This window comes from Apus apus, chromosome 1, assembly GCF_020740795.1.
Source record: "Apus apus isolate bApuApu2 chromosome 1, bApuApu2.pri.cur, whole genome shotgun sequence".
NCBI lineage: Eukaryota > Metazoa > Chordata > Aves > Apodiformes > Apodidae > Apus > Apus apus.
The window spans coordinates 160,641,649-160,656,884 of NC_067282.1; positions in this window are offsets into that span (position 1 = coordinate 160,641,649).

The window sequence follows — 15,236 nt, forward strand, 5'->3', positions numbered from 1 at the left end:
CTTTTTCAGGATTTCAGAAAAAAAAAAAAAAAAGTGATATTTTTGCAGAACAGTTACTGTTCAGAAAATGTTGTAGCCCACCTAGAACTGTAACAAGAACTAATGCATAGAGAGCATTCAGCTATTTTAATCAGTGTTAATCATGCAAGGTCTCCCAAGCTCCCTTTAAAAAAGGCCTTCCTTTTCACATTGTATCAGCTCTCATATTTTGAAGATCCACAGTCTGAAAATCTCTTTTTCAGCCACCGATAAACTTTTTCTTATTTATTTTGTATTATTCATGTTTGCTGGGATAGTAAATAGAATTGATAAGCCTATTAAAGAGCTGCATCTCTAAGCAAGCAAGACTTGAATAAAAAATATGCAGACCAATGGTAAGATCAGAGCTTGCTCTGTGAGAGAAAATAATAATGTGTTATATGCACCTTTTAAAATGTAGATAATTGTGTGTATATGTGCATAAAAATCCACTTGTTCTTTCAAATAGGAAAATTTCAAAATAAGGACTGCTGAATGAACTGGAGGTGCAAGTCAGGTTCTTCACATGCTGATGGTAGCAAGGTTTTTTCCAAAATATCATATTGCTTACAAATTCAGTCTCCTTTCTAGATGATCCTTATGACTTATTTGCAGAGTGTAGGGTTAGTGATCAGAAGTTGCCTGTCGCATCCAGTGGTTCTAGTGAATCAAATTCTTAGATGGCTTTTCTACTCAGTACCCACCACTTTTGCATTTAAGTCCAGGAATCAACTATCACTAGGTTTTACTTGCCCAAAAGCACCTGGGACAAAGATGTACTCTCTGTTAGGTGGTTCCAGGACTTGGCCACTTCCAGAAATTTTGAAGTTGAAGACTGTTTGTCTACCTGTACTGGGACTTATATGCACTGTGGAACTGTGATTTGCCAGTGTCTCTGAATACAGAAAGCTCCTTGTCAAGGCGCAGTGATTAAAAATCAATCAATCAATCAATCAATCAGTGTTGACTTCTATGAGAAGTAGATAAAGTATGCTTTGTTTAAACCAGACATGGGGTAAAATTTCTCTTTACCCTCCCCACACCTTTTGACCTCATGTAGACCAATGGGGAGGACCCTGTGAGAGATGGCAGAATGGAAGACAAATTGTTACAGAGTGCACAGGAAGTACAGAGTACAGAGGAAGGTGGGTTGCTGCAGCAGGGAAATGTGGAGAACAGTTTGGGCTCTCGGCTATAACAACAATCTGAATTTACTGTCTCCTTTGAAATGCATTTTCAAACTGAACAACCTGCAACATCCCCATGAAATAGTTAGGTTAGCAAGTTAGAAATAGCCATTGATTTTCTGCTGAAATCACACTAGGATGGTCTCCTAGTGTGGCAAGCACATAATGAGCTATGACAAAGATAGTTCAAGCTTTTACGTCCTTCTGCAGGACTCATGACCTCAAAGAAAAGGCTTGTCTTGGTACAACAAAGGTAAGGAGCAGATGCACATATTCTCAATACACATCTATTAGTGTAAAGAACACACTGGAACCACAATAATATACAAGACCTGACAATATTTACCCAGATATTTCACCGAAAGAGCTGAGAAAAATTAAAGAGATTAATAAAAATATCTTCTAGAATATTTGTTATAGTTGTCACTGCTAAAAGGTAGAATTTCTCCAGGAGATGATAATGGCAATCATACTGTCTTAAAATCTGAACTTGAAGAGATTGATAGCCACTGAGGAGATCAGGGTTTTAGTTACAATTTCTATTGTGTAGGAGAGAAAGAAACAATAAAAAATAAAGAACTCCACCCTGTTCCTTCAAAGAAATGTAGGCACCTATCTCTGTGAGGTAGAGTCTGGACACTGTTGAATGAACGGAATTTGCTAGCTGTCACTCTCACTCAGATATCAAAGGCCTAAAGTGCACACAGGCATCTAAGACTATGCTTAATAGGAAAATTATTTGGTATCTCATTTATAATAAATCCCTACATAGGAAGCCTAACTACTAGCAGACAAAAGGATCTGCAGTCTGGGCCCCTGGACACAGCCTTGTAAGACACTGAAGTTCTTTCACAGAATCACAGATTCACGGAATGGTTGGGATTGGAAGTGACCTCTAGAGATCATCTAGTCCAATCCCCCTGCTAAATCAGATTCCTCTAGAGCAGGCTGTACAAGATCATGTCCAGGTGGGTTTTGAATATCTCCAGAGAAGGAGACTTCACAGTACCTCTGCCAGTACTTTGTCACCTTCAAAGTAGGGAAGTTTGTCCTCATGTTCAGATGACACTGCCTGTGTTCCAGTTTGTGCCTGTTGCCCTTGTCCTGTCACTGGACACTATTGAAAAGATTCTGGGCCCATCCTCTTGGCAGTTAGCCATTAGATATTTATAAGCATTGCTAAGATGCCCCCTCAGTTATCTCTTCTCCAGGTTAAACAGACATAGGTCTTTCAGCCTTTCTGCATGAGATGCTCCAGCTAACCATCTTCATAGCCCTTCGCTGGATTCTCTCCAGTGGTTCCTTGTATTTCCTTTACTTCTCTGGATCTAGACTTACCCAGTATCCCAGCAGACATGAGTGGTATCTCAAGGAATTGAATTTAGATATCCTGACTCCTAAGCTATTAACACCTTGAAATCCTATTTCTCATAACAGAACTGCAGTGGCAACCACATAAAAAAAGGACAGGCTATTTGTTGTTGGTAGAGTCATGCTGCACTACCCGCCCTCCTTGAACAGCAGGCTTAGGTTCATATTTTTAGGTCATCATCCGTATTATGGGCACCATTTGTCAGAAAATTATTTCACTGAGTCAATAACTGGAGACCGTGATTTGCTGAAGGGTCAGGAGAGTGAATGTCCATGGTATACTTAAGGAGTTGGTTAGAACTTTCAGTGAAGCAGTCTGGAAACACAAATGAAGGCTACGTAATTTCCACTAGGCAAGAAATGAATTGTCGACCGGCAGCACCCTGCTTACTGTCTTTTTATTATTATACAACAGAAATTGTGAAAAAAAGGGAATATCAAGTTTGTTGATAACCATTGTGACAGGCTGACACCAGAAAAGTCGTCCCTCAAGCTGTCTCTTTGGTCTATATAAAGATTACTTCAAACACATGGTACTTCAAAGTGCTAATCTCTGCCTAAGTAATGAGTTAGTAGCTGTACTTTATTCCTAAGAGAAGAGTCCTTATTCCCAAAGAGCTCAGGAAAGCATTTGACTCGCGTGGGACATTTTCTAATTCTAATACTGTTTCTGTACAGTTTTTCTCTTCTATTGATTCCATAGTCAAAGTCAAAAGTCTGTGCATATGCCCTCTTAATATCTTGTGCAGAATTTTGTCTACAACAGCTACAGAGAAGGTCAAAGGGAGATTGTTACATCTGACTCAGGGAGGAAAGACTGAATCAGCTATGCAAACAAAAAAAAAATCTGTATTATGGCATAAAGAGATTGACCTTTAGACATAGCAATGATAGCAGAATGGAACAATCATAAAGCTGTTAACCAAATGATTTGGTCGGACAATCTCAAATCAAAATTAAAGAAACTTTTTTTATCTTTCAATTTTGAAATCAATTGTTGCTCCAATAAATTTAGTTAGGGGTCTACACAAGGTGAAAAATCCCACATTTGTCACATAGCAAGTGTAGAGCTTGTCTGGGGTTGGCCACCTTCTGGACTTTATATTTTTAATATAAATATTAACAGCAAGTCTCTAAACTAAAGTTTTATCATTCTGGACATTGTGATAAATTATTAAAGGCTTGAAAATATTAACTTAAAGTTAAAAAGAAGACTCTGCAAACACAACAGCAAAAATGCATCAGTAGCTGCAAAGCTAGAACTTAAAAGCCGAATTTATAACTGTATTTTTACAGACTGACAGTGATACATGGACTGGAGTACATTCTCAGTGCAGACAAACCTGGGTTGGTTCCACAGCACTAAAAGCATTGTGCAGAGTCTCCCTTTGAACCTGCTCCATTCAAGTCACTTAAGATCTGAAAACAGCATGAAAATCGAACAAGTAGGGTCTGAAAATTTTAGGCATCAGACAGACTCTTGCTAGGAAAAGTGTTTTGCTGCAAGAAATCTGCAAAGCAAATAAACAACTAAGGAATGACAGGACAAGAAGGCACTGAAGAAGTGATTTGTCTGAAGGAACAATGGCTGACTGTGGCATCTGGCTCCCCTCACTTCATCAGTTGCAGTCGCAAGTGTTTTGCTCATTTTACAGGCACGTTAGTTGTCCAAACACAATTCTGATTCCTATTGTAAAAGCAATATCAAAACATGATGTTGTTAGCTTCCCAGTGAAGTTAGAACACCTTTAAATGCTTTACATATCAAATCTTTTCAACTGCCCAGTGAACAAACCACTAGCAGTTAACAGACTCTTGTGCTCTAGATACCATTGGACTGTCTTAATTCTCTCTATTAGTTGAGTGCCCAAATGATCAATGTAAAGAGGCATGCATCCTGTCACCTGGGAAAGCTGTGTTCCTAAAAGAAGTGTGCCACTTGTTCATTTGGATGTTATTTTATTTGCCAAAATACTCGGGGTTGTGGAAACACTGGAGTTTCACAGCCTCAAAGGAGAGAGAGAGAGAGAGAGAGATACAGAGAGAGAAAGGGAGAGAAGGGAGAGAAGCAAGTATACTGAGCTAAGACAGTTTGTGCCTTTTTTCCACCAAGGTGAGGTGCAGGATGCTTTCAGAAAAGGTGCCAACCCTCTAATAATGGATAATTATTTTAGACTGTTCTGTTGTCTACCGGTGCTGAATCTCATCTAATGGCAGCTTGAGAAATCTGTGGTCTGCTACATGATAGGGCATTGTCTGAGATGTTCATTCCTCTTTTTCTATTCTCAATAGGCTTTGGGGAGTAACAGATGCAGCCAACTGACAGGCATACTTTTTACCTCCTTTCCCCTCCCTCCCCTCCTAAAAAGAACTGCTGAGAAGACATCCATTATCTCAGTCAGCAAACACACAAGTTTTTCTGTAGCCACACCAGGAATTACAAGATCAACCGAATGAGATGGAGAGCAAATGCAAGGGCAATCCAGCAGTCTGAAACATAAACTGTCCTTTCTCTGTTTGACTATTTGGCAGAGATAAGAAGCTGCCTGAGAGGGACACAAGTGGTATTTTAGTATCATGAGCTCTCTGATCATTGTCATCTCTCTCATGCATGTTTGAACCAATGGGACTATTTCTGAATTACTGACTCAAATCCAGGAGATAAATATTTCATCCTCAGCCTATCTCCCCTTCTTCACCTCTTGTGTCTGTTATGCCTTTAAGTTGAAAACTCCTGAGGAAGTTTTCCCAGAAAAAGCATGCACAGCACCCAACACATTCAGGCCTTGCTCCTGGTTAGGGCTTCAAGTTTCTAACTCAAAACAGTATTCAGCACTATGATTATCATCCAAATTCAAAGAGAAGCATAAAATGTTGATTGGTTTGCTTTTCTGAGCATTTTGCAGTCCTTGATGAAAGATGTCAGAAAATATTATTGGCATAGCAGTATTTTTTCTAATGCTCTAGGCTTCCAAGCTGGTTAGAAGGACTAAAGAACATTGTGGGTATGTTTAGCACAATGCAAGCAGCACCAGAGAAAGCAACACATTGTCCAGATCAGTAGAGACCATAAGCCAAATACTTGAGGCTCTTAACAGGGGAGGAATAAAGAGCTGGAGGCATGGTATTGGAAGTGAGAAGGCTACCCAAGGTATCCTTGGGGATGACTTTTTGTATTCTCTTAGGAAATGAGACTTCCAGTGAGAGGAAACAAAAGACCTGAACAGCAGGAATATGTTGGGACCAGAGCCAGGGTAAAGAGTCAGTAACAAAGACTGGTAATTTTGGATTAATTGGTGTTTTGTGTTGTTGAGCATCAGGACACAGCTGGTTTACTGGCAAACCTGAGGATTTGCATTAACTGTATTGAAACGATAATGAAGTTTTTATTTTATGGTTGCAGATGTTGGTGGATTATTGTTATTAAGCATATTAGTGTAATAGTACAAATATGAGTTTCACTTTGTTTACAGTCTTATTTGTTGTAGGTTTACGAAATTAAATTTAGATAGGTATTACAAAATTTAAAATAACATGAGGTCAGCTGATGAGATAAAACCACAGAGACAAAGGTAAAGTAGTCTGACAGATTCAAATTCTTGAGATTTGGAAGTGAACTCATTGCCTTCCTCTGTTACACTCTGGGTGTGCACTTAGGGGCTCTGTGTGGTGGTCCCAGGTACAGCAGAAGCAAGAGGGATATCTGGGGTTGTTTTACGAACCGTTGAAAGAACAATGGTCTGTTTTGCAAATCAGTATTTCTCTTTGCCTCATCTGAAAAAAAATAACTAAAATTAAAAGAAAAATAACCCCAGCAACAAAAAACCCTCCAAATATCTAATTCCTTGGGGCATCTGGATTTCTGGCTGCTTAATGTAGAGCATCTCAAAGCTGCCCCATTTTCAGAGAGGGGGCTTGTTGTGTACATGTATCTCAGCTGAACACCCAACATACTAACTGTGGTCATAAAGATGAGCTTACTACAGAAGAGATGCATTTTTCAGCTTCTTCAGTATTGTGACCAAATTGTTTATTTTTTTTTCACTATAAAATATGCAAAATGGGTATACTAGGACATTTGACTTGTTACGTATGATTTAGGTATATATTAAATACATTTAGACAGTTCATTACCCTTATGACCTTGCAATCATTATGGCCATCAGACAATAGTTAGGGATTTCCCCAGCACAAATCAGTGGTTGCCCTTCTCTAAGCAATTGGAATTTCTGAGACAATACTTACTGCCAAGTCACACTCTACAAATGTGAAGCTCTAGTTTTTTAATAAACCTCTCCAGGCTGTGGTAAGCAGCCTTTGGAAGCTAACCAACCAGCTGGTGACAGGTGGTGGGGCGTCAGAAGAAAGTCATGCTGCAAATAGGGTGAGCTCTGTGCTTTCACACGAAAATCTAGCATGGGTGTCCTCAAATATATTGAGAGCAAAGGAAATACTAAAAGGATCATTCTGACCTACTGATTTGAAAGCAGGCATTTGGTTATACGCTGTGGCTGATTCAGTGTCTGCTGATGCCCCTGAAGCACTGGCTAGGTCACAACCTTTGGACAACGTTACGACAAGCTTCTCCCCCTCTTTGTGTGTGTGATCAGCCAGCTCAGCTACAAAAAACATGTTAACTGATTTCTCCTAGAGAGTACTGAGGTTAACACCCTTTCTCTGAGCTGTGAGTTAGGCCTCTGCTTTCAAAAGGAAGAAGATACTGCTGCGTTTGAAGACCTTGGGAAAGAACTTTAAACTCTTGTCTCTCCATGTGCATACTTTGAGACATATAAACAAAACAGCCATTGAAAACCCAGTACTTGGAACTCATAGAATAAATATTTTCTACTTCCTTTTAACTGTAGTAATTCTTCAGATGTTCTTCACATACCACCCTCTCATGCAGAAAACTAATAATAAAACTCTAGAAAAACATCTGATTAGACACAAGTTTTACAATTCTTCATGTTTTTACTGTGCTCCAGCCATTCTTCCTTATTTTTATTCACTTTAAATTAAAGTTAATTAAAATTAATTAACAATTAATTAAATTAGCAATTAAAAAAATCACCCCCAAAACCAGTGAAAAACTTGATTGAGGGGTGATAGCAGACAGTGCAGAGGGTGCAGAAAAAGGCTGGTGAAACTCTTTGGGGTTTTTATGTGAATCCCTGTAGTAGCAGTGATTTTCTCCTTATGAGAATCTGTATGTATGTATGTGCTGTGCACATGTGTGTGTATGCATGTTATATATGATTGTACATTTATACAGAGATGCACACACAAACTTGGAGCCATTCTTGAAGAGGCAGTAGCAGTTTCCTACATTAAGGCTGTCAGAATAAAATAACCATTAATCTTCCAACACAGCCTAGGCAGTGACAGAGTAAGCTCCCACATTATGCTGCCAACAAGCTTCCTGGGCTGAGAAGTCCATTCCTTTCATGTCCTCTTGGCTGAGCCTACCTATAGACATGCCAACAAGCGTTAAGAGTTATAGTTCATTCTGTTATGACACCTGATTCATCAAGGTACTAAACCACCTGCTTGATTTTGAGCATGGGAGATATTTCATTATTCAGGCACATTCTCAAGTACCCTAGCTGAACAGGCGTTGGATTAGTCAGAAAGTGTAACTGGCAGCACTTACTATCTCATTTCACACAGACTACCAAATGTTGACAGCAAATAGTCAGTGCTTTCCTGAGCTCTCTCTGAACTGGTACTTCGGAGCCAGAAGGCAAAGAAACATTTTCTGTAAGTTCTGTGTTCTCAGATTTTTTGTTCTCAGATTTTTTTATACATTCATATTAATTCAGGGCAAATTTCAGCTTCCTATATGCACAGGCAGTTCCCATTGCTTTATAAAAGATTGTATTTGCAATCATGGAAGGCCAGTATTTTCCACCTCTTCAGTGCCAGTGATGTTGAAACCACACTGTTAGTGTTTGTTTGCAATGGAACAATTTTCCACATATTTTCCAGATATAATGTCAAAGTTTATGGCTGCTTAGCACAGTTCCAAGTCAAAACGTAACAGTAAAGTACTGTACTCTTAGTGAGAGGACCATGTTAAAATGCAAGTGGAAATGGGAATGACTCTTTCTTTCAAAGTACAGAAAGCTACATAGAAATTATTTGACTTAAAAAAATGTGAACAATCTGCAACTTTCCCTGAAGCGTGTGACAGTCAAGAGCCAAGTCTGAAAAAGATTGTATCAGTTTATATCTTTCACATGACTCAGCACTGAGAAGCAGTGCAATGCTCAAAATAGTTCCACACCCATCTGAGTAGCTTAGCGTCCCCAGACACCGCAGAAGACAAAAGTAAAAAAATCTGTGAGATGAACTGCAAATTAAAATAAAGTGCTTCTGTTCAGTACTTAAGGTGATCCTGCATTTGTATTAACAGAGTGCTGTTGATTTAGCATGATTATGCTGATGCATAATTTAGTTGATGGTAGCTTAGAGCCAAAAGTGCCTTGTGATTTCAATGCATATCAGGGTGTTCAAGTAAGGCAAACAGAGGATTCAGATACCAACCAATTCTGAAAGATCAGGTTATATTTGCTTCTTTTGGATGTCCAGATAGACATTTGTTGAAAATATAATTTACTACTTTCTGAATTTGACCATACATGACTAGAAACAACATGTATTTCCCTTAATACTAAGAGCCCATGCAAGGCTTCTCTGTCACAACTTAAAATAATACTGAAAAGCTAAAAAATTAAATTCTGCAAACAAGTCAAAATAAAACCTTGATATAAATATATGGCTATTTCCCTATTCAGTTAGTTTGTTTATGGATGTTAGGACAAGAACATGAATCGAATTTGTTAGAAATACATAGATTTCTTCTTAAAATATATTCACAGAGGTAGATCCTCAAGGAACTCACCCTGCCTGGGTAAAATCTTGACTTGGGCACACATCCAACAATAATTGAACAAGAAAAGGATCTGCACAAGAAAATAACCTTCATGAAACAACCTCTGTAAGCAGAACTTCCACAATTTCATACTGTGGCACAAAAAATCCAGAGACCAACCCCTAGTTATACCCATATTGACAGTTCTGCTCTACCTTTATGATTAGCAATACTTTTCTTCCACAAGGGACTTCTGTTAGATTTTCTGAGAGGTTTCTCTGGAAGAGTTCACTGCATAGTTATAAGTACTATCTTCCATAACATGGATGGTGCATATTAGACTGTGCACTATTAGCTCCTTGTTGCCTTCAGAAGACCTGCTTGAGTTTTTCAGACTGATGTTACAGCATTGCCTTATTTTCCTCAACACACAGGAATAATTTGTTTTACTAATACTGCAACAAGTAACTCAGTATGTTCTCCAAACTATATTTTCTGAATAAAGTACTTTGAGGGTCATTAGTTATAAAGATTTTTATTATTTTTAATATGTAAATAAAACAGATTACAGCTGCCATCCTGAAAAGAAGTCAAAATTATATTTGTTTTTGAAGGGAGAAATATTGCATATCCAAATACAGGTATGAGAATGTTCTGTTTCACATATCATTTAGAAATGTATCAAAGGAATATATGTTAATTTATTTTTTTTAAGCTTGCAGCATTATCTTAAGCAAATACCCACCAGAAAACTACTGAACAGCAATATTAAAAATGCCCAGCCAAACAAGGTGCTATAGCACCCTGAGATGCCAAAAAATCTGTATTGACCCTTCCTCTCTTTCTGAATAGAAATTTCACAGTGGGTATGAGTTGCCATCTTAATAAATCTTTTTCTAAAAAAAAAATAAAAAGGCATTTTATGGAAATTTTTCTGGAGTAATAAACGAGTGTTTTCCAGTACAAAAGCATTCCACTTACCTGTTCAGCAAGGTTTCATTCAAGTGGTTCCACCACAGTGGCATAAAACCAGCCAAGCAATTGGCCACCATGTCAACGTGGCAACAAACGGACATGGTGCAGGCCGAAATTCAACCAGAAGATGAAGTCACTGTGATGTCTAATATTTCTTCTGAAAAAAAAACACCTTTAATTGGAAAAACAGAGAGGGTAATATTCTACCCGTTTCCCAAGAACTTGACAGTGATATTGCACTTCAATTTTTAATTTCAAAGTTTTTGAGTAAGCATCTTCATATCACCGATGCTTTGGGAAATTTTAATTTATTTACAGGTATTCTATGCATTTTCTTATAACTTGTGTATTTCTTCCAGAGGTGGTGTTGATGTAGAGCTACTGGGTGTGGGTGAATTTTTCCTGTTATCTTTGAGCAATTTCTGAGGTTGAAATTATTTAGTTGATAGCAGACTGAGCATGTGCAGATGTTTCTGTTTTATACGAGTAGCAGCTTTGGAGTGTTAATTCTAAACCCACTTCTGTGGAGGATACAGAGAAGACAAAATAAAATTGCGTATTTTTTTAATTAACTGCAGGAAAATTGCTGCTGACCTTGAGAAAATGGCAAGAAAAATGAGTTCATGGGAAGTAATTTTCACTTATGCACCATGTGTGCACTTCTGCTTACACTGCTGCAGAACTCTGTGAGGAAGTCAACATGCACCAACATTTAATACACAACCATTAACATTTAATTTAGGATTATTCAGTATAAATTCATTTTATATCATCAGTAATGAGTGCTTTTTTTTCAGATTGTGGCAGTATTTGTTCTTCACTGTACACTGACTGTAGGCTGATTGACAATTTCAAACTAAATACCAGTAGCCCAAAATAATGTACTCCCACTCTCAGCTTGTGCTTGAATATTCAAATCTGCAGATGTAGGAGTGAAACAGAAAACAGAAAAATGGAAAAAAAAAAAAAAAAATCTCACTGAGATTCCAGGTGTCAGTATTTGACATTGGCTCACCTCAGTGGATGCTCTTTCTTCAGTTAATTGAACACTTCTATTATCTGCACAGAAAAGTTTCAAATGTAAGATTCTACTCTTGCAAATTCTTGTTTAATAAGAATTTCCATAGAGTGGACCAATGAACTACTAAGCTTTTCTTACCCATTTCAGCATTGCTGGCTTAAATCCTGACATGCATTTTGAAAAGATTGTTATAAAAATAAAGGTTCTGGTTCTTACACTCAGGCAATTCAGTGAGGCTGGTTTCTTCAGCGTGAGCTTTTGGACCAGAACCTTTGGACCAGTCAGCAAGTGACTTTCTGCATATGCCTCCATATGTGCCAATGGTTGCAACCACAATGTTTAGGCCATCTTAGTGTGTGTATGCAAAATGAGAAAAGGGCCTATTATCTCACTTGTTTAAACAAACAATTTGCTTGTGAAACAGTTTAACAACTGGTTTTACAACAAGAATTAATTATTCATGTTTATTAGCATATTACTGCAATAGAAAAAAAAGTAATACCCACTTCAAAATTAAGACAACTCACAGTTACATCTTAGCAGCCTTACACTATTTCCTTAGCACAGAAGAATCTGTGATACTTACCACTTCTGTTATGTAAAATGGAAGTTATTCAGAATGAGAAAAGAATTTTCCCTGGTCCTTTATATCCAATCAAGGCTGATACCTGGAGAAAAGGCTTAACAGGCTTTAATTTAGTCTAGTCATTCATGCATGTGGGGCGTTAGTCAAAAGCTACAGCCTCATCCACTGAAAATTAACTAACAGATATTCTTCACATGTTCAGGCTGCTAGGCTCCACTAGCATTGCAGAAATAAAATCAAGTGGCTTTAGAAATTCTGCAGTCTCCATGGTCATGCAGCAAGTATGGAATATTTGGGTCTTCTCAGTCCTTAGTTAATCTCCTCTCTAGGCAGTAAATGTCACTGTGTAAAGAAAGGATAGGATACAGGATGTATAGTGAGGTTGCCATGGTTTGCTTCTCTGAATTGTTTTAATCACGTTACAGAGACTACTAAGGCAATGTGAGGCCCATAAAAATAAATTCCATCAGTATATTTTTTTCACCACCATGAAATATTGCAGCTTTATGATTAAATCCTTCATCACAAAGAAAAAAGATGAAAATGTTGACCTGAAACATACTCTCACTATTTACTGGTTTCCTTGACATGTCAGTATATGAGTAGAATAATTGTGTTGCACAGTAAGAAAAATGCCAGATTCTTAATTTCCTTCCCACTTCCTCCTTCATTCTAGGTGTAGGATGAGTGAATGTTCAGTATACAGAGAACAACCAAATTACAGGTCAGATTATCAATATATGTAGGCTGTCATAGTCCTGCAGAATCAAGAGTTACTCCATTTTAAGTAAAAATCTGTCCTACAAGTAGGACTATCTAAACAATTTATATCTCTGGCTCATTGGCAGACCAGAAAATTAATAACATATGCAAAATGGATTATGCATTTTTCAGACTTTTTCTGACATATAAAAATGTAGTAAATCAAAAAGATAAATGTTTCGTGATAGAGATTTTGTTGTGGTTGTTGTTATATTTCAGAGTAATTTTAATGAAGAACTTAATGAAATCTGGAAACCAGGCTACAATTGCAGCAGAATAAAACAGAAACTCAGAACAAGGAGGTGGCAAAATTGCTGATATTGTGAAAACACCTCCTTTGCAGCCCTAATGAGAGGCTCAAAACCAATTAAGCAGGAAGTGGCTAGTGTTCAATGCCCTAGGATGGCCCTGTGTAAACCTTATGTAAACCAAGGAGCATTTCCTTTTTATAATAAACAGGACTATATTTTCTGCCATTATTTCAGTGATAGAAGTATGAGTAGTCTGGGTAGAAAAACAGGTGGACAGGTTGACTTTACTCAGGAGTAAGTTGTAGGAAACAAGGACATCTAATTAAAAGTCATGCTGTTGCCATAGAAAATGTCAAACTGACAGAAAGTTTACCATGAGTCACAACATGGCACAGAGTGTTTTATATTTCGAGTTGAAGGGATACATTCCAGTCCTTGCAGACACACCTAGTGTAATTTTAAACTTTATTTCAGGTCCTGATCTCACTGGTGGAAGAGACAGTTTGCAGATGACACTAAGCTGGATGGGAGTGTCGATCTGTTTGAGGGTAGGGAGGGTCTGCAGAGGGATCTGGACAGGCTTGATTGATGAGCCGAGGCCAACTGCCTGAGTTTCATTAAGGCCAAATATCGGGTCCTGCAATTTGGCCACAACAACCCCCAGCAGTGCTACAGGTTTGGGGAGGAGTAGCTGGAGGGCTGCCCAGCAGAGAGGGACCTGGAGGTGTTGACTGACAACTGGCTGACCGTGAGCCCACAGTGTGTCCAGGTGGCCAAGAAGGCCAACACCATTCTGGCCTGCATCAGGAATAGTGTGACTAGCCAGACAAAGGAGGTGATCCTGCCCCTATACTCAGCCTTGGTGAGGCCACATCTCAAGCACTGTGTGCAGTTTTGGGCACCGCAGTATAGGAAGGAGATGGAGTTGCTGGAGGGGGTGCAGAGAAGAGCAATTAGGCTGATCAGGGGTCTGGAGAACAGGTCATATGAGGGGAGGCTGAAAGAGCTGGGACTGTTCAGCCTGGAGAAGAGGAGGCTGAGGGGAGACCTCATTGCTCTCTACAACTACCTGAAAGAAGGTTGTAGTGAGGTGGGTGTTGGCCTCTTCTCCCTAGTGACTAGTGACAGGACAAGAGGAAATGGGGTCAAGTTGTGCCAGGGGAGGTTCAGATTGGATATTAGAAACAATTTCTTCACAGAAAGAGTGGTGAGGCATTCGAACAGGCTGCCCAGGGAGGTGGTAAAGTCAACATTCCTGGAGATGTTCAAAAAATTGGTGCATATGGTGTTTTGGGAAATGGCTTTTAGTGGTTAGGGGCTGTAGGGCAGACAGCTGGACTTGATCTTGAAGGTCTTTTGCAACCTTGATGATTCGATGATTCTATGAAAGCCATACACTCAAAGGAGGCTGCAAAATTTGCCCCAGAAATAGACACATACAAGGGCAGCTAGCTCAAGCTGCCATGATTAGGATGCTGGGAAGTCCCAAATTAGCCAGCTTATAGCAAGATTGGTTGTTTGACCACAACATACATATACCTACATCATCTGAAAAAGGCAACTAAAAAAACCACCAGGCTAAAAACTGTCCCTCTCTTGTGTAAGTACATTTACTCAGCTGTAGGTTTTTCATAACAGCATGCAGGAGGAGGCTTCCATCAGGCAAAAAAAGAGATTGATAGATTGATTTGCAGAACTAACTGATTAGGAAGGATTAAAGACTTAATACAGCAAATTCTTCCAAGGATATGGAAGGGGAAGTTCAAGGGGTTTACATCCTTGGATTTCTATGAGTAACAGTTCTGTAGGCCCATGAGTTGGCATGTATCTTTGCCTTGTGCAGTCCTGTATATCAGTGTTCTATGATAGAACAATGGCAAGACAAATGACCATGGGTTGTAAAAGGCAAAAGAATCCAAAGGACAATTCGGATACAATAGGGTATTGCAAAGCCAGAACCTCAGCAGTTTCCAAGTCCCACCAGGTCTAGGCCAGTATAATTTGCAAGGAAAAACAGCTAGAGAATGTGTAACCTCCCACACAGTTAAGTTTATTCTGAAAGTCCTCAATTATTTTTTTTCTCAAGTGTTTGTTTTTTTTTTTAATATTCAGAAGCGATTATCTATAAGAAGAGAGCATGAATGTCTAGGAAATGGCCAGTTTACAAACAAGAAAAACAAAAAAACCAAAGAAC